Genomic DNA, 25362 nt, shown 5'->3' on the forward strand with positions numbered 1-25362 from the left:
GCCTGCTTCAATGGGTGCTTGGAGCTCAGGGTCATTGCCCGAAAGGTGGACTGATACACCGCACCAAACAACATGAAAAAAGGAAAGAAGGTACCAGCCCTTTGCTTTGCAAGCTGGAACGTCAGAACTATGTCCTGGCCTGTCGGAAGACCTTACACAAATCAACGATTCTCGGAAGACCGCCATCATTAACAACGAGCTCAGTAGACTCAATGTGGACATTGCAGCACTTCAGGAGACTCGCCTCCCCGCGAGTGGCTCTCTAGCAGAGCAAGACTACACCTTCTTCTGGCAGGGCAGGGATCCTGAAGAACCAAGACAGCATGGAGTGGGCTTCGCCATCAGAAACTCCTTGCTCAGCATGATAGAGCCTCCCTCAAATGGCTCGGAACGCATACTGTCCATCCGACTGCTCACCACCTCTGGTCCAGTACACCTACTCAGCATCTATGCTCCAACACTCTGTTCCGCACCTGAAGCTAAAGACCAGTTCTATGAACAACTCCATAACATCATTAGCAGCATCCCCAACACCGAACACCTATTCCTGCTGGGGGACTTTAATGCCAGGGTTGGGGCCGACCATGACTCATGGCCCTCCTGCCTTGGGCGCTATGGCGTTGGAAGGATGAATGAGAACGGGCAGAGACTGCTTGAGTTGTGTACCTATCATAACCTCTGCATCACCAACTCGTTCTTTCACACTAAACCCTGTCACCAGGTTTCATGGAGGCACCCAAGATCACGTCGTTGGCACCAGCTAGACCTCATTGTCACAAGGCGAGCCGCCTTAAACAGTGTTCAAATCACACGCAGCTTCCACAGTGCGGACTGCGACACCGACCACTCCCTGGTGTGCAGCAAGGTTAGACTCAGACCAAAGAAGTTGCATCATTCCAAGCAGAAGGGCCACCCGCGCATCAACACGAGCAGAATTTCTCACCCACAGCTGTTACAAAAATTTCTAAATTCACTTGTAACAGCCCTTCAAAACACTCCCACAGGGGATGCTGAGACCAAGTGGGCCCACATCAGAGACGCCATCTATGAGTCAGCTTTGACCACCTACGGCAAAAGTGCGAAGAGAAATGCAGACTGGTTTCAATCTCATAATGAAGAGCTGGAACCTGTCATAGCCGCTAAGCGCATTGCACTTTTGAACTACAAGAAAGCCCCCAGCGATTTAACATCCGCAGCACTTAAAGCAGCCAGAAGTACTGCACAAAGAACAGCTAGGCGTTGCGCAAACGACTACTGGCAACACCTATGCAGTCATATTCAGCTGGCCTCAGACACCGGAAACATCAGAGGAATGTATGATGGCATGAAGAGAGCTCTTGGGCCAACCATCAAGAAGATCACCCCCCTCAAATCTAAATCGGGGGACATAATCACTGACCAACGCAAACAGATGGACCGCTGGGTTGAGCACTACCTAGAACTGTACTCCAGGGAGAATGCTGTCACTGAGACTGCCCTCAATGCAGCCCAGCCTCTACCAGTCATGGATGAGCTGGACATACAGCCAACCAAATCGGAACTCAGTGATGCCATTGATTCCCTAGCCAGCGGAAAAGCCCCTGGGAAGGACAGCATTACCCCTGAAATAATCAAGAGTGCCAAGCCTGCTATACTCTCAGCACTACATGAACTGCTATGCCTGTGCTGGGACGAGGGAGCAGTACCCCAGGACATGCGCGATGCCAACATCATCACCCTCTATAAAAACAAAGGTGACCGCGGTGACTGCAACAACTACCGTGGAATCTCCCTGCTCAGCATAGTGGGGAAAGTCTTTGCTCGAGTCGCTCTGAACAGGCTCCAGAAGCTGGCCGAGCGCGTCTACCCTGAGGCACAGTGTGGCTTTCGTGCAGAGAGATCGACTATTGACATGCTGTTCTCCCTTCGTCAGATACAGGAGAAATGCCGTGAACAACAGATGCCCCTCTACATTGCTTTCATTGATCTCACCAAAGCCTTTGACCTCGTCAGCAGACGTGGTCTCTTCAGACTACTAGAAAAGATCGGATGTCCACCAAAGCTACTAAGTATCATCACCTCATTCCATGACAATATGAAAGACACAATTCAACATGGTGGCTCCTCATCAGAGCCCTTTCCTATCCTGAGTGGTGTGAAACAGGGCTGTGTTCTCGCACCCACACTTTTTGGGATTTTCTTCTCCCTGCTGCTTTCACATGCGTTCAAATCCTCTGAAGAAGGAATTTTCCTCCACACAAGATCAGGGGGCAGGTTGTTCAACCTTGCCCGTCTAAGAGCGAAGTCCAAAGTACGGAAAGTCCTCATCAGAGAACTCCTCTTTGCTGACGATGCTGCTTTAACATCTCACACTGAAGAATGCCTGCAGAGTCTCATCGACAGGTTTGCGTCTGCCTGCAATGAATTTGGCCTAACCATCAGCCTCAAGAAAACGAACATCATGGGGCAGGATGTCAGAAATGCTCCATCCATCAATATTGGCGACCACGCTCTGGAAGTGGTTCAAGAGTTCACCTACCTAGGCTCAACTATCACTAGTAACCTGTCTCTAGATGCAGAAATCAACAAGCGCATGGGTAAGGCTTCCACTGCTATGTTCAGACTGGCCAAGAGAGTGTGGGAAAATGGCGCACTGACACGGAACACAAAAGTCCGAGTGTATCAGGCCTGTGTCCTCAGTACCTTGCTCTACGGCAGCGAGGCCTGGACAACGTATGCCAGCCAAGAGCGACGTCTCAATTCATTCCATCTTCGCTGCCTTCGGAGAATACTTGGCATCAGGTGGCAGGACTATATCTCCAACACAGAAGTCCTTGAAGCGGCCAACATCCCCAGCTTATACACACTACTGAGTCAGCGGCGCTTGAGATGGCTTGGCCATGTGAGCCGCATGGAAGATGGCAGGATCCCCAAAGACACATTGTACAGCGAGCTCGCCACTGGTATCAGACCCACCGGCCGTCCATGTCTCCGTTATAAAGACGTCTGCAAACGCGACATGAAATCGTGTGACATTGATCACAAGTCGTGGGAGTCAGTTGCCAGCATTCGCCAGAGCTGGCGGGCAGCCATAAAGACAGGGCTAAATTGTGGCGAGTCGAAGAGACTTAGTAGTTGGCAGGAAAAAAGACAGAGGCGCAAGGGGAGAGCCAACTGTGCAACAGCCCCAACAAACAAATTTCTCTGCAGCACCTGTGGAAGAGCCTGTCACTCCAGAATTGGCCTTTATAGCCACTCCAGGCGCTGCTTCACAAACCACTGACCACCTCCAGGCGCGTATCCATTGTCTCTCGAGATAAGGAGGCCCAAAAGAAAGAATTAGCTGCAATTAAGTTCCAAATGTTTCCTTTCCACATTTTAATAATTGATTCAGCTGAAGAAGAACCAAAATTATTAAAATATACTGAAGAAATTAAGCTTCAAAAACAATAGACAAGTATGAAATGGTGGAGAAATTCCTTTGTGCCAAATACATATATTTGTGCATGGGTCTTGTACTGATGTATAAATAACACACACTCAATGCTTTCTTTTCACTCAGGCTTTCAGCTTGGTTCAGTTGTTAGTAAAGGGTCCTAAAGGTTGTGGTGTAAGATCTACACGAAAACATGCACCCACAATCTAGATTGGTATTGCAGTGCAGTATTGAGAGAGTGCTGCATTGTTAGAGTTGCCATCCTTCAGATGAGACAAAAACTGAAGGCCTACCTCCCTCTTCTAGTAATTCAGGCGAACAAACATCTACTATTTAAGGCACCACTGCTTAAAGATGACCAGCGAATTTTCCTGGTCAACATGCTTTCCTCAAACTACTTCATAAAAACATCTCAATGCTTGTTTCTGGAATTTTGTTGTGCACAAAATAGCTGCCACATTTATCTACATAATAATCAGTGAACTTCAAAACATTCTCTGCCATAAATGACAAGGCCAATACATGGGCTCCATTTTAACTAAAGTTCATATATATTTCACTAGATTCAAACTACAATTTGCAGGCTACTATGAAAAGGTGAGAGAGTGGGACTAGGTGAGTTGCTCTTGCAGAGAGCCAGCACGGACACAAAGGGCCGAATGGCCTCCTTATGTGCTGTAACCATTCTATGATCAAATTCCCAGGAAATGTTTATCCTCTCACTGGTAAATGCATTTTTTGAAGAAGGAGATGCTTAGATTCTCTCTTGTTGGAGATGGTTATTGCCTAGCACTTGCGTGATGCAAATGTAACTTGCCACTCTCAGCCCAAGCCTGAATGTTGTCCAGGTCTTGCTGCATGCAGACATGCACTGCTTCAGCATCTGAGGAGTTGAAAATGGTACTGAACATTTTACCATTCATCCGTTATGTTTGAAGGAGGGTCATTGATGAAGCAGCTGAAGATGGTTGGGCCTAGCATGCTACCCTGAGGAACTCCTGCAGTGATGTCCTGGAGCGGAGATGATTGGCCTCCAACAACCATCTTCCTTTGCACTAGTTATGACTCCAACCAGTGAGGAATTTCCCCAATTCCTATTAACTTCAATTTTGCTAGAGTTAGCTGTGGCACAGCAGACAGCACTCATGCCTCCGAGTCACAAGATTCTGCATTCAATTCGCACTCCAGGGCTTTTAAAAAAAAATTATTTTCACAAGATGTGGGCGTCGCTGTCGAGGCCTGCATTTATTGCCGAACCTTACTTCCCTTGACAACTGAGTGACTTGCTAGGCCATTTCAGAGGGCAATTAAGAGTCAACCACCTTGCTGTGGGTCTGGAGTCACATGTCGGCCAGACCAGGTAAGAACAGCAGATTTCTTTCCTTACAGGACATTAGTGAAGCAGATAGATTTTTATGACAATCGATGATAAGTTCATGGTGCCATTACTTGATTTTTAATGAATTAATTGAATTTAAATTCCACCAGCTACCATGGTGGGATTTGAACCCATGTCCCCAGGATATTAGCCCAAGCCTCTGGATTACTAGCTTAGCAACATTGCCACCATGCCACCGTCACTTGAGTGCTAAAGTCAAGGCTGACATGTCTGTGCAGTACTGCACTGTCAGAGGTGTCCTGCCCAATATTTATCCCTCAATCAATATCCCAAAAAACAGATTATCTAGTCATTATCACATTTCTATTTGTGGGAGTTTGCTGTGTGCAAATTAGCTGCCCTACTTCCTACATTATAACAGTGACTACACTTCAAAAGTCCTTCATTGGCTGTAAAGCGCTTTGAGACGTCCAGTGTTCATGAAATGCGCTATATAAATGCAAGTCTTTTTCTTTCTTTTTAGGGCTCCTTGATACCACACTCGGTCAAATGCTCCCTTGATGTCAAATGCAGTCACTCTCCCCTCATTTGGTAGCATTGAGAATGTCCAAAACATGCTTTTCCTCCTGACACAACTCATTATCAATACTGGTAAGATTATTCACAGCCATCTTCCCATTAGCTAAACTGCGGGGCTGTTAACATTTGTCAATGGTATAAGATGGCTTCCAAACAATGCCAGATCCTTTATGAGTTTCACCATGCTTTCTGCATGCCCATCACTCTGCATCCAGGTAGGGCTACTTATGAACCTGTATTCCTTGCAGCATTTCACAAATTCTCCAGTCAAAACTATGATTCATTATCCAACCTTACTTCTTGTGAGAACAAGCTACCAGTAGTCCACCGTGTGCCTTTCACATGCATCATCAATGCTCACAATATAGTTTTGGTTACTAGAACAACTTCCACGTAACATGAGAAGTTGTTTATAAATCAGTAGGTCTGAAACTCCTTTGAAGTCAAAGAAGTAATTCTGAGCTTCTGCTGTGGACAGTCTGGTGATGCAGAGGAATCATCAGTTTTAATTACAGTCGTTCTCTCCCCCTGCACAGTTCATGACAATTTATTCCAATTTCTTCAAGCTAGTGCAGCACATACTTTTCTCCACTCATTCTCTGCATCTTCACACCACTTGGTGTCCCATATATATTCTGTCCAAGATGTAGCAATCACCCGAGGGCTTTTTAAACCATCAGTTCTCTTGCCATGGCCAAGTATAAAGTTGGCTATTCAGCTTTAATTTTATTAAACATCAATACATATATTGTCCCATACAAATCTTATCTTCTTGAAAAAAGTCTGATAGCTAATTTTCCACATCTGGAACATCTTGTATTTGTGGGTAGAATTTTACCTTTTTTTTTATACGTTCCTGGGATGTGGGCATCGCAGGCCAGGCCAGCATTTATGGCCCATCCCTAATTGCCCTTGAGAAGGTGGAAGTGAGCAGCCTTCTTGAAGCACTGCAGTCCATGTGGGGTAGATACACCCACAGTGCTGTTAGGGAGGGAGTTTTGTGGATGCAATTTAACAAAATCTGGCAGCCAATCTCCTCTCTTTTTCGTGTACCTGCCTGTGATGTCAGTCCAAGTGCTTATACAGTAGCTCATCTTTTTACTGTGTGCATAAGCTCTTGAATAACATATATATTTTGGGGCATCTCTCAGAGCTACATCCATATATCTGCAGCTTTATGTTCTGGATCATAAAGCATTTTACTTAGCCTCTGTGAGGGTTCCATTTCATTTTCTTTATATTGGGAATCAGCTATTAAATAAACATCTGCCTAGCTCAGAGTTTGAGCTTTAATGCGTTCTCCTTCAAGGAACAGTTCCTGAGTTTTCTCCATCACTTCATATCATGTCCAGAAAAGCAGATTCATATTCTTATTCTGATATATTACCACCATTTCACCTGGAAGTATCCATTTCAAAGACAATTATTGCACTTTTTTTCTCCAGTTGGATATAAATGTCTGGATGTACTGGGGATTCCCCACAGTTGTCAAAGGTCCTCTGTTCTCATTCTACACTGCAGTCTGAGAATGTGCTTCGACTGCTATGCTTTCCCTCCCCCTTTTTCAACTGGCAGATAGAGGGGTCCCCTACAAGCTTCCGAAAGATTCCAACCTGCTGCCCCTTAAAAGCTTCACCTTGTCTCACTTGTTCAAGGTTAATTCAGAGTCTTACTGCAATCACTCAGTCTTGCATCATAGTCCCATGACAATTTCATCATGAATCATTTCATCATGCAGAATGCTTAACGTTAAATGTAGTCTGTCTATTTCCATATATCACCTACAGATGACAGATGGTTTTCACTTTTATGTCAAACATGCCGACTTGTAAGTGATTTCAATATCGAATGAAAGAACAGGCTCTGAAACAAATATTTGAACAATTGACATTTATAAGGCCTTAGCCGAGCACAACATTTTTGACACTATACATTAGAACTGAAATGTAAAAGGGAGGTAGAACCCAGTGCAGGGAACTATAGACCAATTAGCTTAATGTCTGTGGTAAGAAAGATAATGGAATCTTTGCTCAAATTTGTAATAGAGAAATATCTAGAAACCAAAAATGCAATAAAGAGTAGTCAATGCAGATTTCAAAAAGGAAGATCATGCTTGATCAACCTTATTGACTTTTTTGAAGTAACAGGGTAGACAAGAATGCAATAGATTTAATATGTTTGGATTCTCAAAAGGCTTTCAATAAGGTACTGCATAGTAGACTCATGACTGATGTCAGAGCTCATGGAGTCAGGGCACAAGTAGCAGAATGGATAGCAAATTGGCTACAAAACAGAAAAGAGAGTAGAGGCTAAGGGTAGTTACTGAGGCTGGCAAAATGTGAGAAGTGTGTTCCACAAGGAACAATGCTGGGACAACTACTATTCACCATTGGCATAAACAATTTGGATTCAGGAGTCAGAAGTACAATTTCAAAGTTTGCAGATGACAGAATTGGAAGATATTGTTAACACTACAGAAGACTGCAATAAAATGCAAGGCAACATTAATAAACTTGAAGAATAGGTATGTAATTAGCAAATTAATTTTTGTAAGTGAGGGTGCATTTTTGGTGGGAAAAATAATGAGGCCACATGCTGCTTGAAAAAGAAGTGCCTAAATAGCATAAAGGAGCAAAGGAATCTAAGGTACAGATACACAAATCACTAAAAGTAGTGCCAGGTTAATAAAGTCATGAAGAAAAGCAAAAAGCACTGGGGTTCATTTCTAAAAGGATAGAATTGAAAATCAGAGGAGTTATATTAAACTGTATAGAACCTTGGTTAGACCACACTTGGAGTACAGCACACAGCTCTAGTCATATTATTTAAAAGGATATACAGAAGCACTGAAGAAGATACAAAAAAGATTTACAAGGATGATACCATAACTGAGAGGTAATCCCTGTCAGAAAAGATTGAACAGGCTGGGGTGCTTTTCTGTAGAGAAGAAAAGACCGAGTGTCTGCATTGAAGTCTTTAAAGTTATGAAAAAGTTTGTAGAGGAGATATTTATGGGGAGACCAGAACTAGTGGCCATAAATATAAGAGATAGTCATCACTAAATCCAATAGGGAATTCAGGAGAAAATTTCTCATCCAGAGAGTGGTTGAGGTGAACAGCTTACACGCTTTCAAGGGGAAAGTAGATAAACACAAGAGGGAGAATGGAATAGAAGGATATGTGAATAGGGGGTGAAGAAGTAGAGTGGATGGAGGCTAGGGTGGAGCATAAACACTGGCAAAGACCACTTGAGGCAAATGGCCTGTTTCTGTGTTGTAAATTCTATCTAATCCCATGTACTGGCTGAAGATGATTAAGAAGATGCCAGAGAATTAAAGACAGACTATAGACGAGAACTCGAACTAATGCAAGAAATGGGTGTTGTAAAGGGAATGTGTGCTTGAAAGACTCTGGCTACAGGTTAGCTAGAAATTGGGCCACAAGCCTGATCAGCACAGAACCAGATGTCAATTAGGTCACTGGTCAGCACATCCAGGAAAATCAACCAACTCAGGCACCAAGACAGCCCTTATGTAGGGCATGGGAAGGGGAGCAAACCAGAGTAGGCTATGTCTGAGCTGTTAGCAGCCTGCTGTTTTTTTAAATTAATTTCATGGGATGTGGGCATCGCTAGCAAGGCCATCATTTATTGCCCATCCTGAATTGCCCTCGAGAAGGTGGTGGTGAGCCGCCTTCTTGAACCACTGCAGTCCATCTGGTGCAGGTGCACCCACAGTGCTGTTAGGGAGGGAGTTCCAGGATTTTGATCCATCGACAATGAATGAACGGCGATATAGTTCCAAGTCAGGATGGTGTGTGACTTGGAGGGAAACTTGCAGATAGTGGTGTTCCCACGCATCTGCTGCCCTTGTCCTTCTGGTAGAAGAGGTCACAGGGTTGGAAGATGCTGTTGAAGGAGGCATGGTGAGTTGCTGCAGTGCATCTTGTATTTGGTACACACTGCTGCCAATGTGCGGCAGTGGTGGAGGGAGTGAATGCATTTAAGGAGGTGGATGGGATACTGATTAAGTGGGCTGCTTTGTCTTGGATGGTCTCGAACTTCCTGAGTGTTGTTGGAGCAGCACCCATCCAGGCAAGTGGAGAGTATTCCATCACACTCCTGGCTTGTGCCTTGTCGATGGTGACAGGCTCTGGGGAGTCAGGAGGGGAGTTACTCACTACAGAATTCCCAGGCTCTGACCTGCTCTTGTAGCCACAGTATTTGTATGGCTGCTTCAGTTAAGTTCTGGTCAATGTTGATAGTGGAGGATTCAGCAAAGGTATTGCTGTTGAATGTCAAGGTGGGGGGGGGGGGGTGGTTAGATTTTCTCTTGTTGGAGATGGTCATTGCCTGGCACTTGTGTGGCGCGGATGTTACTTGCCACTTATCAGCCCAAGCCTGAATGTTGTCCAGGTCTTGTTGCATATGGACATGGACTGCTTCAGTATCTGAGGAGTCACGAATGGTGCTGAGCATCATACAATCATCAGCGAACATCCCCACTTCTGACCTTATGATGGAGGGAAGGTTATTGATGAAGATGATTGGGCCTAGGACACTACCCTGAAGAACTCCTGCAGTGATGTCCTGCGGCTGAGATAATTGGCCTCCAATAACCACAACCATTTTCCTTTGTGCTAGGTATGACTCCAAACAAGGTAGAGTTTCCTCCATCGAGTCCCATTGACTTCAATTTTGCTGGGACTCCTTGTTGCCATACTCAGTCAAATACTGCCTTGATATCCAGGGCAATCACTCTCACCTCACCTCTTGAGTTCTGCTTTTTTGTCCATGTTTGGACTAAGGCTGCAATGAAATCATGAGCTGAGTGGTGCTGGCAGAACCCAAACTGAGCATCACTTAGCAGGTTTTTGCCGTTTAAGTGCTGCTTGATAGCACTGTCGATGATACCATCCATCACTCCCCTGATGATTGAGAGTGCACTGATGGGGCGGTAATTGGCCAGATTGGATTTGTCCTGCTTTTTGTGGACCTGGACAATTTTCCACATTGCCAAGTAGATGCCAGTGTTGTAGCTGTACTGGAACAGCTTGGCTAAGGGCGCAGCTAGTTCTGCAGCACAAGTCTTCAGTACTACAGCTGGGATGTTGTCAGGACGTATAGCCTTTGCTGTGTCCAGTGCCTTCAGCTGTTTCTTGATACCACGTGGACTGAATCGAATTGACTGAAGACTGGCATCTGTGATGCTGGGAAGCTCAGGAGGAGGCTGAGATGCATCATCCACTTGGCACTTTTGGCTGAAGATTGTTGCAAATGCTTCAGCCTTTTCTTTTACACTGATGTGCTGGGCTGCCCCATCATTGAGGATGGGGATATTTATGCAGCCTCCTCCTCTGTTAGTTGTTTAATTATCCACCACCATTCACAACCTGATGTGGCAGGACTGCAGAGCTTTGACCTGATCCATTGGCTGTGGGATCGCTCAGCTCTGTCTATTGCATGCTGCTTCTGCTGTTTGGCATGCAAGTAGTCCTGGATTGTAGCTTCACCAGGCTGACACCTCATTTTTAGTTATGCCTGGTGCTGCTCCTGGCATGCTCTCCTACGCTCTTCATTGAACCAGGGTTGATCCCTTGGCTTGATGGTCATGGTAGAGTGGGAGATATGCCGGGCCATAAGGTTACAGATTGTGGATGAACACAGTTCTGCTGCTGATGGGCCACAGCGCCTCATGGTTGCCCAGTTTTGAGTTGCCAGATCTGTTCTGAATCTATCCCATTTAGCACGGTGCCACACAACACGATGGAGGGTACCCTCAGTGTGAAGATGGGCTTTGTTCTCACAAGGATTGTGCGGAGGTCACTCCCACCAATACTGTCATGGACTGATGCATTTACAACAGGTATATTGGTGAGGACACAATCGAGTAGATTTTTCTCTCTTGTTGGTTCCCTCATTACCTGCCCGGGCCCAGTCTGGCAGATATGTCCTTCAGGACTCGGCCAGCTCAGTCAGTAGTGGTGCTACCGAGCCACTCTTGGTGATGGACATTGAAGTCCCCAACCAGAGTACATTCTCTGCCCTTGCCACTCTCAGTGCTTTTTCCAATTGGTGTTCAACATGGAGGCGTACTGATTCATCAGCTGAGGGAAGGTGGTAGGTGGTAATCAGCATGAGATTTCCTTGCCCATGTTTGACCTGATGCCATGAGACTTCATGGGGTCGAGAGTCAATATTGAGGACTCCCAAGGCAACTCCCTCCTGACTGTATACCACTGTGCTGCCACCTCTCGAGAGTCTGTCCTGCTAATGGGACAGGATATACTCAGGAATGGTGGTGGTGGTGTCTGGGACATTGGATGTAAGGTATATTTCCATGAGGTACTCATGTTCCTCCTGGCTCCACTATAGCACAATTTCAAAACAAAAGTTTACTTACCTTTACCTCAGCGCCCTCCAGTTGGCCCTTTAAGAATTGCTGGTCAGGCTGTTGTAACAGGCATTCAGTGTCCGATTTAAAATGCTCCCTAAAACATACCACTTTCAGAAAGCCTGAGACCACCTGCCCTAATATTTGATTCCTGTGATGTGCCTTGGGGAATTTTATAACACCCAAGGTGCTATATAAATGCAAGTTATTGTTGATTAGCATATTCAAGGGACTTACTGTCTGTTTCAGGCAATTGGATGTCATTGGCTTCCAATGTGGCAGTACGTGCACTTATAGGAGAAATTGGGATGGAAGATCATGCCCGGAAATTGATCCCCTAGCCCAATGCTAGCTCAAAAGCAATGGAGACCAATTGCATCTGTAGATATCAGTAAATACAGGGGTTATTAGGACATCTGCCAGTTTTTAAACTGTGGCTGTGTGCCTTAATACTTCGGGAACACAGAGTTTCAATCCAACTGCCAAAATGAGGTGGCTACACTGCTACGATAGTGCTGACAGTTGCTAAGTGACAAACTTGCTTTGCACCAATACTGTAAGTTTCAGCAGCGATTTAAAAAAAAAACACACACACACTGGGCGTTAAAGCAAGATTGCCTTCCTGTAGGTTTTTTCACTTCTCATTAAAGGTGATTCAAAAGGCTGCATAATGCAAGTCCTTTCAATTCTTGCTGGTGAATTGTGTGAAGAAACAATTAGGATCAGCAGCAGGCCTGTACATAGGAAGCAAAGAGAAGGGAGAAGAGAAGGAAAACCAGCAATAATGGCATTTATAAAGAGCATTATTATATTGTCGAAACAACACAGTTTCACACAATGAATTCATTCTGAAGTGCAGTAACCATTTTATAGATGCATATAATAACAAAAAACAAATATATTGAGCTAATACAAAGGCAAAATACTTTTTAACCTCCCACACAAACCAAACGCACCTGTTTTGAGAGATTAAAATTCTCGCTAATGTTTCAGGTTGATGACCTTTCCAATGCTGACGACCTGAAACATTAACTCTGTTTGTCTCCACACATGCTGCCAGACCGGCTGAGTATTGAGCATTTTCGGTTTTTATGTTGAGCTTAATGTTGGAGTTTCTTTTTTAAATATATAGAAAGAGACAAGAAGAACTACAAGCCCTTGTTTAAAAACAGCCCGTTTCTCCTACTTATGCTTGTGTTCTGACCGGAATCGTGGAAGCTGACACAATCACCAGTTCTGATGATTACCATTCCAATGTGGTTCTTCCAAACCAGTCAACAAATTATGTGTTTATTTCCCAGCACTTGTCATCTTACTGGGCACAAAGGTTTCACATACTGAAAAAGACCTCTCATGCCACCAAGAAATTAACTTGAGCTTGGTCAAACTGCTCTTTTCTTAATGGGTACCACTCAATAATTATTACTGTACAGAAATCCAATGTACCAAACCACTTACATTGCTTTCTGATGCAATTTCGATCATATCCTATTCTATCAGAACACTAAAATCAGTCAATGTATTTGCTGACTGATTAATAATGCATTTAACCCCATCTAAAGAGCTCATAGCATTTCTCCACACAATGTAATTGCAGTACGGTACATAAATGTTTCTTTCATTTTTATTGAGACTAAAAGTTTCCTGATGTGTTATTTCAGCCACAGTAATTGCAATACAAGCACACAAGCCTCGCTACCAATTATACTTCAGAAATGACGCATGTTTGAAATTTACATCAAATGAAATGGTCATTGCTATCTCCATTAGCTCCTGCTCTGTTTCATAAACAGTGCAGTAGGGTTTTGATCATATAAAAACGGAGTTGCTGAGCAATCAAAACAGAATGAAACCTTCTTAGCTGTGGTTCAGCTGCATTCCCACCTGAATCAGTAGGTTGTGGGTTTAAGACCCATCCCAGGGATTTAAGCACATAATCTAGGTACTGAGTACTGCACTGTCCGAGGCGGTGTCTTTCGGATGAGATGCTAAACCAAGACCCTGTCTCCCCTCTTAGGTGAATGTAAAAGATCCCATGGCACTTTTCCAAAGAAGAGCAGGGAGGTTCTCCCTCGTGTCCTGGCCAATATTTATCACTCAACTAATGTCACTAAAACAGTCTATTTCGTCATTATCACACTTCGTTTTGTGGGAGCTTGCTGTGCACAAATTGGCTGCCACATTTCCTACATTATAACAGTGACTAGACTTCAAAAGTGCGTCATTGGCTGTGAAGCATTTTGGGACATCCTGAAGTCATGAAGGGAGCGATATAAATCAAATTCTTTCTTTTTTATGTCTAATAGGTAACATTTAGCGCTGGAAGCTGAGACACAAATAGTTTATTTAACCCATTTTCTTTTTGTTCATTGATAGCATTAATCACCAAGAACCAAATAAAAAGAACAGAAAAGGATTGTTAACTTGATCAGAGGATATTGCTACATACTGCTAACAATCTGAAAGACAAATGCAACAGTAAACTTGAAAGATGTCTCGAGGTGAAATGAAACAAGATGCTGTCAGTACAGATGGGTTATGCGAAGGCAGCACATGCCAGAGCTTCACATGCTGCCCACTTCACTATAAATAACCAAGGCAACAGAACCAACAGCTGATTCCAAAAACGTCAAAGCAATAAGCCAGTACTGCAACTAGGTAGGTGCTATGCTTTGTCCTTTAACAGTAATGAAAAATAGTCAAACTGAACCTCTCACCTTCTTTAAAGTATGTTCATTCAATTCTTACAGTAACAGTATTGCTGGGGGAAAAGTGCCTGGAACACATAATAAAATCACAGCAGTGCGGTCCTCCCAGTGACTGGGCAGGTTTATCTGCTGAGTATCTGAAGCAAAGATCAGAGGGGTTTTAGGATTTAATCCCTCAAGTCTACTAAACTAGCTGCTGTCAGAGTTTAGGCAGAGCCTCTAAAATTAATCTCTACCTCCCTGGGATTTAAAAAAAAATGTAAATGCAGAAATAGACAACACATCGAATAGTTATCCAGTTATCCCTAATAGAAGAGTACATATTAATCAATCTCCACTGTTGTTTCATGTGGTCACTGAAGACTAGGTGTAGTAGTCTGGTGAAGTGGGGTTTGAGGCCAGGGAATAATTAGGTGTGGAAGGTGTGGGGGATGAAGAGTGTAATTACAGTAATGATACATTTACATAGGGAGCTGCAATATAAATATGGATATAGAAATTTATAATGAAAGAAGTTGAAGCAGTCTGTTTATACACAATATTTATATGTTAAAAAATATATATTTATATGGGTGTGGTGAGGACAGCACTTGGCTGTCATGCCTGAAAACACTTCTTCTCGGCTTCGCACATGAAGAATGACTAGCTGCGTGTCAGCTGTGTCTCAGTGGGCCGCACTCTCATCTTTTAATTAGAGGTTTGTAGGTTCAAGTCCCACTCCAGCATTTGAGCACAAAAATCAAGGTGATTTAGAGCTTTGGATCAGAAATTGGCTAGCTGAAAGAAGACAGAGGGTGGTGGTTGATGGCAAATGTTCATCCTGGAGTTTAGTTACTAGTGGTGTACCGCAAGGATCTGTTTTGGGGCCACTGCTGTTTGTCATTTTTATAAATGACCTGGAAGAGGGTGTAGAAGGGTGGGTTAGTAAATTTGCAGATGACACTAAGGTCGGTGGAGTTGTGGATAGTGCCGAAGGATGTTGTAGGGTACAGAGGGACATAGATAGGCTGCAGAGCTGGGCTGAGAGATGGCAAATGGAGTTTAATGCGGAAAAGTGTGAGGTGATTCACTTTGGAAGGAGTAACAGGAATGCAGAGTACTGGGCTAATGGGAAGATTCTTGGTAGTGTAGATGAACAGAGAGATCTTGGTGTCCAGGTACATAAATCCCTGAAGGTTGCTAACCAGGTTAATAGGGCTGTTAAGAAGGCATATGGTGTGTTAGCTTTTATTAGTAGGGGGATTGAGTTTCGGAGCCACGAGGTCATGCTGCAGCTGTACAAAACTCTGGTGAGACCGCACCTGGAGTATTGCATGCAGTTCTGGTCACCGCATTATAGGAAGGATGTGGAAGCTATGGAAAGGGTGCAGAGGAGATTTACTAGGATGTTGCCTGGTATGGAGGGAAGGTCTTACGAGGAAAGGCTGAGGGACTTGAGGTTGTTTTCATTGGAGAGAAGGAGGAGGAGAGGTGACTTAATAGAGACATATAAGATAATCAGAGGGTTAGATAGGGTGGATAGTGAGAGTCTTTTTCCTCGGATGGTGATGGCAAACACGAGGGGACATAGCTTCAAGTTGAGGGGTGATAGATATAGGACAGATGTCAGAGGTAGTTTCTTTACTCAGAGTAGTAAGGGCGTGGAACGCCCTGCCTGCAGCAGTAGTAGATTCGCCAACTTTAAGGGCATTTAAGTGGTCATTGGATAGATATATGGATGAAAATGGAATAGTGTAGGTCAGATGGTTTCACAGGTCGGCGCAACATCGAGGGCCGAAGGGCCTGTACTGCGCTGTAATGTTCTAGTTCTAGTTCTAGACACTACAGTGCTGCATTGTCAGAAATGCAGATGAGATGTTAAACTGAGGTCGTGTCTGTCCTCTCAGGGGGATTAAAAGATCCCATGGCACTATTTCGAGAAGAGCAGGGGAGTTGTCCCCAGTGTCCTAGCCAATATTTCTCACCTCAATCGACATTACAAAAACAGATTATTTGATCATTGTCACATTGCTGTTTGTGGGATCTTGCTGTGTGCACATTGGCTGCCATGTTTCTACACTTCAAAAAGTACTTCTGTATCTGCAAAGTACTTTGGGACATCCTGTGGCTGTGAAAGGGGCTATATAAATGCAAGTCTTTCTTTTCACTGGATGCAGCTGGCACCTATAGAACCCAAACTCCAGCAGTGAATCAATATCTATAGGAGAGAAGGGGAGGAGAGGCAGAAAACTGTCAAGGAAAAATAATAATCATAACAGTAAACAAGATGAAAACAATAAAATACTACACCAGAAACCCATAAGTAAAAATCCTTGTTGAGTGCAAAGAATCAAAAACACTGAGAAGTAGTCAAAATCTCCTACAAAGGCAGTAACAATGACAGGGCTCAAACTACTGTTCCAATGGCTATGACACCAAACCATCATCATCAAGGACAATTTGAGGATTCTGAAAAACAGCAGCCATTGAACATGGGGAGTACAAATGAAGAGATTCTAAACTTGTTGGACAAGTTGATGGTGGAAAACAGTTGGACTGAATTTTACAGAACCCCCTGCCCCGCTGACATTGGGGGTCAAGGTGGGGGGAGGGGACGGAAAATGCCTCCAGGAGATAGCTGCCACGCACCCCGACAGCGGGAGGGCCCGGCCCAATATTGTTGGCTGCGAGGAGGCCTCATGGCAGCCCCCCCTGCCGCTCGGAGACGGGACTATCATCTAAATGTTTCAATAAATTAAAATCTATGTGGGGGGTGGGGAGGGGAAGAGTTCGGGTGGTCAAGGTAAATGTTTTGGGGAGGGAGGGCAAGTAATTAATTTCATGGTTATTGGGGGGGGGGGGTGGAAGAGAGGGGCAAAATAAATGTATTTAATTTTTTTATTAATTGTTTCTTTAAATATTTAAATTGAACGGTAGGGCTCAAAGCCCTTTAAAAATGGCATCAGGGCCTGCACCCTGCATCTTTTTTGTTTTTCAAGGCTTTGAAATTGTGCTGTCTTCCCAATTGTTACTTGGGTGCTAATTTCCGAAATATATATCAAAAGGGCTGGGTGGGTAGGAGAACAGGGTCCAGACATACCTGCAGCATAGATGCGCAATGCGGTCTTCCATGATGTTGCAAACTGGCAGGAGTGGCTCAGCACCGCACTAGAATTGGAACAATACATTTTTTAAGGGCTTAACAAGCTACAATAGGGCAAATAGAGTCATAGAGTTATACAGCACAGAAACAGGCCCTTCGGCCCACCATATCCATGCCGGCCATCAAGCCCATCTGTTCTAATCCCATTTTCCAGCACTTGGCCCGTAGCCTTGTACGCTCCGGCGTTTCAAGTGCTCATCTAAATACTTCTTAAATGTTGTGAGGGTTCCTGCCTCTACCACCTCTTCAGGCAGTGCGTTCCAGATTCCAACCACCCTCTGGGTGAAAATCTTTTCCCTCAAATCCCCTCTAAACCTAAATGAATGTGAAGTGGTGGATTTGATTATCGCATCCACACATATTGCATTGAACCCCATTCTATTGTGTTACGAAATAATGAATAGGAAAGCTAGCTGTGAAATTTTTATAGTGATTTAACCTTTACAATTTTGCATACAAAAGATAAATCATCAAGTTAACAAATTATATAAACTACAAATATAAAACTAATTAGCAGTATGACTGCCCAAGGATAATTAACCACTTATGTTACTCAGCAAGTTGGGCACACAGAAGTGAGAACCAGATAACTCTGACGTGTTTTATTTTTATGGACAAGTTAGTGTATCTGTGGTTTCCTACCTGCGCTTTGCAGCACAGTCATTAGCCCACTTAGTTCAAATGTTCCAACACTGCCCAAAGAAATTTAAAGCAAGCACGTTAGCCGATGTACTAAAAATAGAACACTGAGGAAATTAAATTCCCAATACCCTGGCACCATGAAGAAAAAGACCGACTTCTCTTGCTTTCTAAACCAATTATTAAGAAATTGCATTTATTAAAACGATTACAACTTCGGGAGAAATGAACACACAGTTCCAGATTGGGCAAGCACCATTTTAATGCCACTCCAAGTATTGCGACAAATAAATCCATCAAACTATAGCAGGCTAAGAGTAGTAACAGTTTAACAAATACTCCAGGATTCACTATTTAATTGGCTTGCCCAATGTTTATTTATTTTTTATTTATTTATTTAGAGATACAGCACTGAAACAGGCCCTTCGGCCCACCGAGTCTGTGCCGACCATCAACCACCCATTTATACTAATCCTATACTAATCCCATATTCCTACCAGTCCCTATATTCCCCTACCACCTACCTATACTAGGGGCAATTTATAATGGCCAATTTACCTATCAACCTGCAAGTCTTTGGTGGTGGGAGGAAACCGGAGCACCCGGCGAAAACCCACGCAGACACAGGGAGAACTTGCAAACTCCGCACAGGCAGTACCCAGAATTGAACCCCGGTCGCTGGAGCTGTGAGGCTGCGTTGCTAACCACTGCGCCGCCCATAAAATGATGCAAATGATGCAAAGTTATGCAAATGAAATTCGAGATTAATTTCTCAAAAAAAAATACTGTCTCGATATCCCCTTCTATGGCTTAGTGCCAAAAATGTTTTATTGATATTAGTCTTAAGCGCTTTGGGAAAATTGTTACATTAAAGACACTATATAAATGCAGATTGATGTTGTTGTTCAGAGTACAGTTCAGGTGAAGTTCTGTTTTAGAACTGCAAAATATAGCTCATGTGAATCATCTGAAAGTGTCATTTAGCAGGGATGGAATGATGACAGTTCAAAGCAATACTGAATACAGAGAAGACCCAAACTGTCACTACTTTTCGTTTTATATTGTGATTATATGTATGCATTATAAAAATTATAAATGGTAAAAAGGATGCATGAGCTGTAATTTAGTCTCCAGTTCAGAGAAACATCCATAAAAGCACTTAAGCTTTGCTCTTATGCTTTACAAATGCCAACTGAACCTCGTAATTAAACTGGCAAGCTATTTTACATTAGAGTACTTGGCTATAGCTGTTCAGCATGAGCTGCAAAGGATTCATAAAATCATAGAATGATACAACACAGAAGGCGGCCATTCAGTCCATCATGCCTGTGCCGGCTCTTTAGTAGAACTATCCAATTAGTTCTTCTCCCCTGCTCTTTCCCCACAGCCCTGCAAATATTTTCCCTTCAAATATTTATCCAATTCCCTTTGGAAAGTTACTATTCATCCTCCCTGCGTCCTCGAGTTTGCATCCGACTGACTCTCAAGCCAGTCTCCCACTTGCGTCCTTGTGTTCTGGAAGTGATTCTAGACCTCAGCCACCAGCTCTCCCCCTGCTAGGGTGGCCTCCCAGTGTACTGGTTATACTCCTGATTCAGGGATCCCCTCAGCCAAGTGCAGGTAGACTAGAGCATCAAAGCAGAGGGAGGTGGTGACATAGCAGGCTTAAGATCCAGTGAGCAACACTGTGGAATATCCACTAATACTTTTTTAAAAACTCCTACTTTAAATGCATTCTAATTTTAAGGCACTATCTAATGTGGCGAAACTGTCAGTCAGTCATAATTTGGCCAGCGACTGACACTATCAGGCCTTGCAGTCAGCCTCTGCCATCTCCTGTAACTATCGGCCCGTTGTCAATCTTGCATCCAGCTCTTCCTGTCCACATTTCAGCTTTGATCCTAACGTACAAACATACGAATTAGGAGGAGTAGGCCACTCGGCCCCTCGAGCCTGCTCCGCCATTCAACAAGATCATGGCTGATCTGGTTGTGAACTCAACTGCTCATTTCCACCTACCCCCGATAACCTTTCACCCCCTTGCTTATAAAGAAGCAATCAACCTCTGCCTTAAAAATATTAAAAGACTCTGCTTCCATCACCTTTTGAGGAAGAGAGTTCCAAAGACTCATGAGCCTCTGAGAGAAAAAAATTCTCCTCATCACTGTCTTAAATGGGCAACCCCTTATTTTTAAACAGTGACCCCTAGTGCTAGATTTTCCCACAAGATGAAACATCCTTTCCATATCCACCCTGTCAAGACCCCTCAGGATCTTGTATGTTTCAATCAAGTCGGCTCTTACTCTTCTAAACTCCAGTGGATACAAACCTAGCCTTTCCAACCTTTCCCATTAAGACAACCCACCTATTCCAGGTTTTAGTCTAGTAAACCTTCTCTGAATTGCTTCCAATGCATTTATATCCTTCCTTAAATAAGGAGACCAGTACTGTAACAATACTCCAGATGTGGTCTCACCAATGCCCCGTATAGCTGAAGCATAACCTCCCTACTTTTGTATTCAATTCCCCTTGCAATAAACGCTAACATTCTATTAGCTTTCCTAATTACTTGCTGTACCTTTTGCGATTTATGCACTAGGACACCCAGATCCCTCTTCATCTCAGAGCAACGCATCAACTATCTCACTAGCCACTTCTTTTAAGACCCTAGGATGAAGTCCATCGGGACCCGGGGACCTCTCAGCTCGCAGCTCCAACAGTTTGGTCAGTACCACTTCCCTGGTGATTGTAATTTTCTTGAGATCCTCTCTCCCTTCCATTTCCTGATTTACAGCTATTTCTGGGAATTTTTTTTATTCGTTCATGGGTTGTGGGTTTTGCTGGCTAGGACAGCATTTCTTGCCCACCCCTAACTCCTCTATAGTGAAGACCAATGCAAAATACCTGTTCAATTCATCTGCCATCTCCTTATTTTCCATTATTATCATCCTCCACATGATTATCTTCCAATCTGGATCTGCCCCAGTTTCTCAGACCATCAGTCTTTAACTGTACAGAACCATCTCAATATCCTGACTGTAACACACTCAGTTACTGCTCTGTTCCATTAAGATTTTAACAGTCATTTTCCCAACAGGTACCCACATCCTTCTTGCACAGTGCAATCCAAAAGCATCCATGCAAAACATCAGAAGCATAGCATACATTGACTGTACCTCCAATTCATTTCCTTTTTTTAAAAAAAAATTGTTTACAAACAAAAATTAACTACCACAGCTATTTATCTTGGCCTGGCACAATTGAAATACTGCCCATGACCAGGATATGGGGACACAACATATTACTCTGAACATGACTAACTACAAACCATATCTCAAATTATGTTTTATATTGTTGCCAAAATAATTGTTTCATTTTCTTAGTGGTATTTTAAAATCAAGTAAAATATACTTATTTATTATTACCACAAGATAATTGAAGACAGTATTTTATCATATGAGATTTTGGAAGCTGTTGAAAGCATGGAGGACATGTCAAACAGTAAACAACTCTCCCTCAGACAAAGGCCAAAAATAAAGCTGCAGATCTCTTATCGTTCTTTCATTAAACACTATAAAATTGAAAAAATATAAAACCATCTTTAATATTTCAATTTTTGTCATTGATGACACTTTTACTGTTGGGTACAATAAAATGATTTAACATTGTGGAAAAGAAATTAGCGAATTTGGCACAACTAAAGAACAGCTTAAAATTATATCTCCTGCCTACATCTAAACCCCCATGCATGTTTGTGCGATTAGGAAGATTATGTTACAAATAAAACATTGAAAAAGCATTGTATTTACAGTTCAGTTTTCCGCTCTCTTCCTGGGGTAGCTTTGTTTTATGCTCGCAACCAAGGATATGTATGTAACAGCTCACAGCTGCAGCATGACTTGCCAACTGGGATATGCCGTAACGCACCAGTACGCTGCACTCATTTCAGTTACAAGTATAATTTTAGTTAAGTAGTACTAACATGTTCACGCAAGCCAAATGTGCTACTACCTCAACAGATGGCATATTAGGTGCAACTCTAGTTATTAATCAAACATGAAGACAATCCATCAATTATTCTTCACATTTCTCCAGAATCCTTTCTACAGAGGCCATAATAGAATGGAGGCAAATATGACAGGTCATAAATAGTTTCTAGTAACCATCTGTGTGAAATGTTGGCAGTGTTGTCAATTTGGTATCAAGCTTTTTTGCAGCAGTAGCCCAGTGGCGTAGCTCCTGTGGTATACAAGCTACTACATCTCTGATTATTGGGGCAGAAGCACAAGATCACGATTCCCCACATGGTGTCTTCCTAATAACACCCCAGCTTCTGCCACAAAGCCAGTAGGAAAGAAAGACAAGCCAACCCAATCTACTATCACAGTACATGTTCAACAATCATGAAAATTTTAGTACTACAGTACTAACTCCTAAGAGCTACCTATTCCCCATTCAATTGTCCCATCATAAAGGATAATTAATTCATAGCATGACCTGGAAAATTTTCATAAAATCATGGAAATTTTAGTACAGGAGTCCACCTGCCTGAGATGTCTGTGCTAGTCTTGTATAAGAACTGTCTAATCCAATTTCTCCACTTGTTTTTGCTTTACCTTTTGATATCTGTATTAATATTTTGAAGAGTATATCTCATTATTTCTTAAATATAGTAATTGGTTTGGCTTCGATAACCGTTCATGGTTAGGCATTCCAATAACCTAATAGCCCTTTGTGTGAAAACAGTCCTTCCAACTTTCCCCTTTATGGTTCCCATACTAACCCTTAGTTCATGTCCTCATTACCAATTCAACTACAGTGGAAATAATCTTTTGATAGCTAGTAAATCAAACCCTTTAGTAAATATGAATGTTTCTATTAAGAAGTACATACTTCTTAAAATACTTCTATTTGCAATAACTACCTGGCCATTCTTTCTGACAAGGGAATAAATGATGGGGCCTGGAAAAACCTGTGGTAATTATCCAGTGTCAGAGTACTGAAGAAAGTTTTTTTTAAATGTCCACAAAACAGTAGGGGCTAAAGATGCATTTCCAACAGGAGTAATTCAGCAAACTGACTAATTACTACAATTGTAAATTAACAATTAATTGTATTTATCTTGACTGATTCGCACAGATCTCTTCTTCTCTGCTCTTCAGGATTCTGCTGATGCTGTTCCATAACATGTCACTATTGTTAGGTTGGGATAGTCCAAGTTCACCAGGCTACCGGCTCTTCTGTGTTTCACAGCCCATGGGCTAAAGGAACAATGATGTGCCATTTCTGCAGAATACTTTACTCTCCAAAATTGATCATGCCAAGATTGCACTATGAAAGATAAACTCCTTACAGCTGCTCCTAAAGCACCTGGACGCTGCTGAAAACCATGTGGCCAAATCAAATGTTGCCTTGAAAACCTCACGGCCACCAATAAATTTGCTGCAGAGGGATGTACACTAGAGAAACTGGATAATATCACCACACAGCTTCGGTGCATCTGGATTCTTTAGAAAAGCAGACCAGATGAGGACTGAAATCTCGGTAAGCTCACAAAGTCGCAGGCTCTGAAAGGCCCTCTCAACGTACAGTTCGGACCAACTTGTCTTTGCAGGGGATATCACAGAATCATATAGCACAGGAGGTGGCTATTTGGTCTATTTGTGCCTGTGCTGCCTCTTTGAAAGAGTTATCCAATTAGACTCATATCCACTCTTTCCCAAAAGCTCCTTTTCTTTTCAAATATTTATCCAATTCCCTTTTGAAGGTTACTATTGAACCTGCTTCCACTACCCTTTCATGCAGTGCATTCCAGAGCATAACTTGCTGCATAAAATAAAGCTTTTCGTCTCCCTCGGATTCTTTTATCAATTTTCTTAAATCTGCGTCCTTTGGTAGATGGAGTCAGGTCACAGATCAGCCATGATCTCATTGAAGGGTGGAACAGGCTCAAGGGAGCTAAATGACCTCCTCCTGTTCCTATGTGCTTATATTCCTACTGATCCTTCCGTTAGTTCTCCCTATCTACTGTAACAACACCCCTCACAATTTTGAGCCCATCTTTGGTGCAGATAAGGGAAGAAAGGTTGAGGATGAGAGATTAAATAAGTAAATATATAGACTATGAGAATACTAAATTCCTCAATGATCATGATTATATGTTAAGTAGGAATGAGCAAGAGAGAAAGAATAAAAAGTCCTTTCAATTCATGTGAGAATGTTCCAGCAGAGTCCCAAATCAGGCTCAATCACTTCGAGCAGTGCACTCTACTCCCTACTTCAGGAGATGCTGGTAAGTATTTAAGTTTGACGGCTTGACAGCATGAAATCTGTAGGCAAGGCACCCCAATGACTAGCCTTGGAGGGTTGTACCCTTCGCTCACTACCCTTGTATACAAAGAGGGGGCGGGACAAATGCCACCAAATTTTTTTTTAAATTCGTTTGTGGAACATGGGCATCGCTGGCTAGGCCAGCATTTATTGCCCATCCCTAATTGCCCTTGAATTGAGTGGCTTGCTCGGTCATTTCAGAGGGTATTTAAGAGTCAACCACATTGCTGTGGGTCTGCAGTCACATGTAGCATTAGGATGGCATAAGTCCTTCCCTAAAGGGTATTAGTGAACCAGGTGGGCTCCAGATTTATTTTACTAACTGCTGTGGTGGGATTTGAACCCATGTCCCCAGAGCACTAGCCAGGGCCTCTGGATTATTACTCCAGTGACATTACCACTACACCACCGCCTCCCCCTACAATACTAATGGTCATTTGTTCATTTAGATGTGCATCATACTGGTGTCGGGGTATGAGGCAGCTGCTAAACAAGTCAGCCACTTCATGACATTGATCTACTTGCTCAGTAAGAAGATAGCAATCTAAATAGATAGTTCCCTCTTCAAAATGTTTGGGTTTATCTACATACTGAAGCCGTGCTTTGCTGGTGATGTAACAGAGGAAGAGACCGAACCCATTGGTCTGATAATGTTTAACCTATTTGGGGTGTGGGAGTGTGACAGAAACTTGCGGGAAATTTAGGGTGCTTCTTGGCCTTGGGTTTTTGGCCTGTCTACCCTACTAGCTGGTGATGGTGGCCTGTATGTAATTTGTTGCAGCTCGTGCGCTGATTTCTGATTGTATATGAATCAATTG

At 43.0% G+C, this 25362-nt stretch overlaps 1 protein-coding gene and 1 long non-coding RNA gene across 3 annotated transcripts in view; one reads left to right on the plus strand and one right to left on the minus strand.

The window, feature by feature from the left end:
- kcnt1b (potassium sodium-activated channel subfamily T member 1b) overlaps positions 1 to 25362 on the minus strand; it is a 357067-nt gene that overhangs the window by 272108 nt on the left and 59597 nt on the right. The gene's annotated exons all lie outside the window — the stretch shown is intronic.
- Positions 1 to 25362, plus strand: part of LOC137347630 (uncharacterized) — a 70833-nt gene that overhangs the window by 12946 nt on the left and 32525 nt on the right. The window contains exon 2 of the long non-coding RNA XR_010968984.1: positions 14102 to 14383. This is a non-coding gene — a long non-coding RNA (uncharacterized lncRNA). The remainder of the gene's footprint in view (positions 1 to 14101; positions 14384 to 25362) is intronic.

The sequence above is a fragment of the Heterodontus francisci genome, chromosome 32, assembly GCF_036365525.1.
Source record: "Heterodontus francisci isolate sHetFra1 chromosome 32, sHetFra1.hap1, whole genome shotgun sequence".
NCBI lineage: Eukaryota > Metazoa > Chordata > Chondrichthyes > Heterodontiformes > Heterodontidae > Heterodontus > Heterodontus francisci.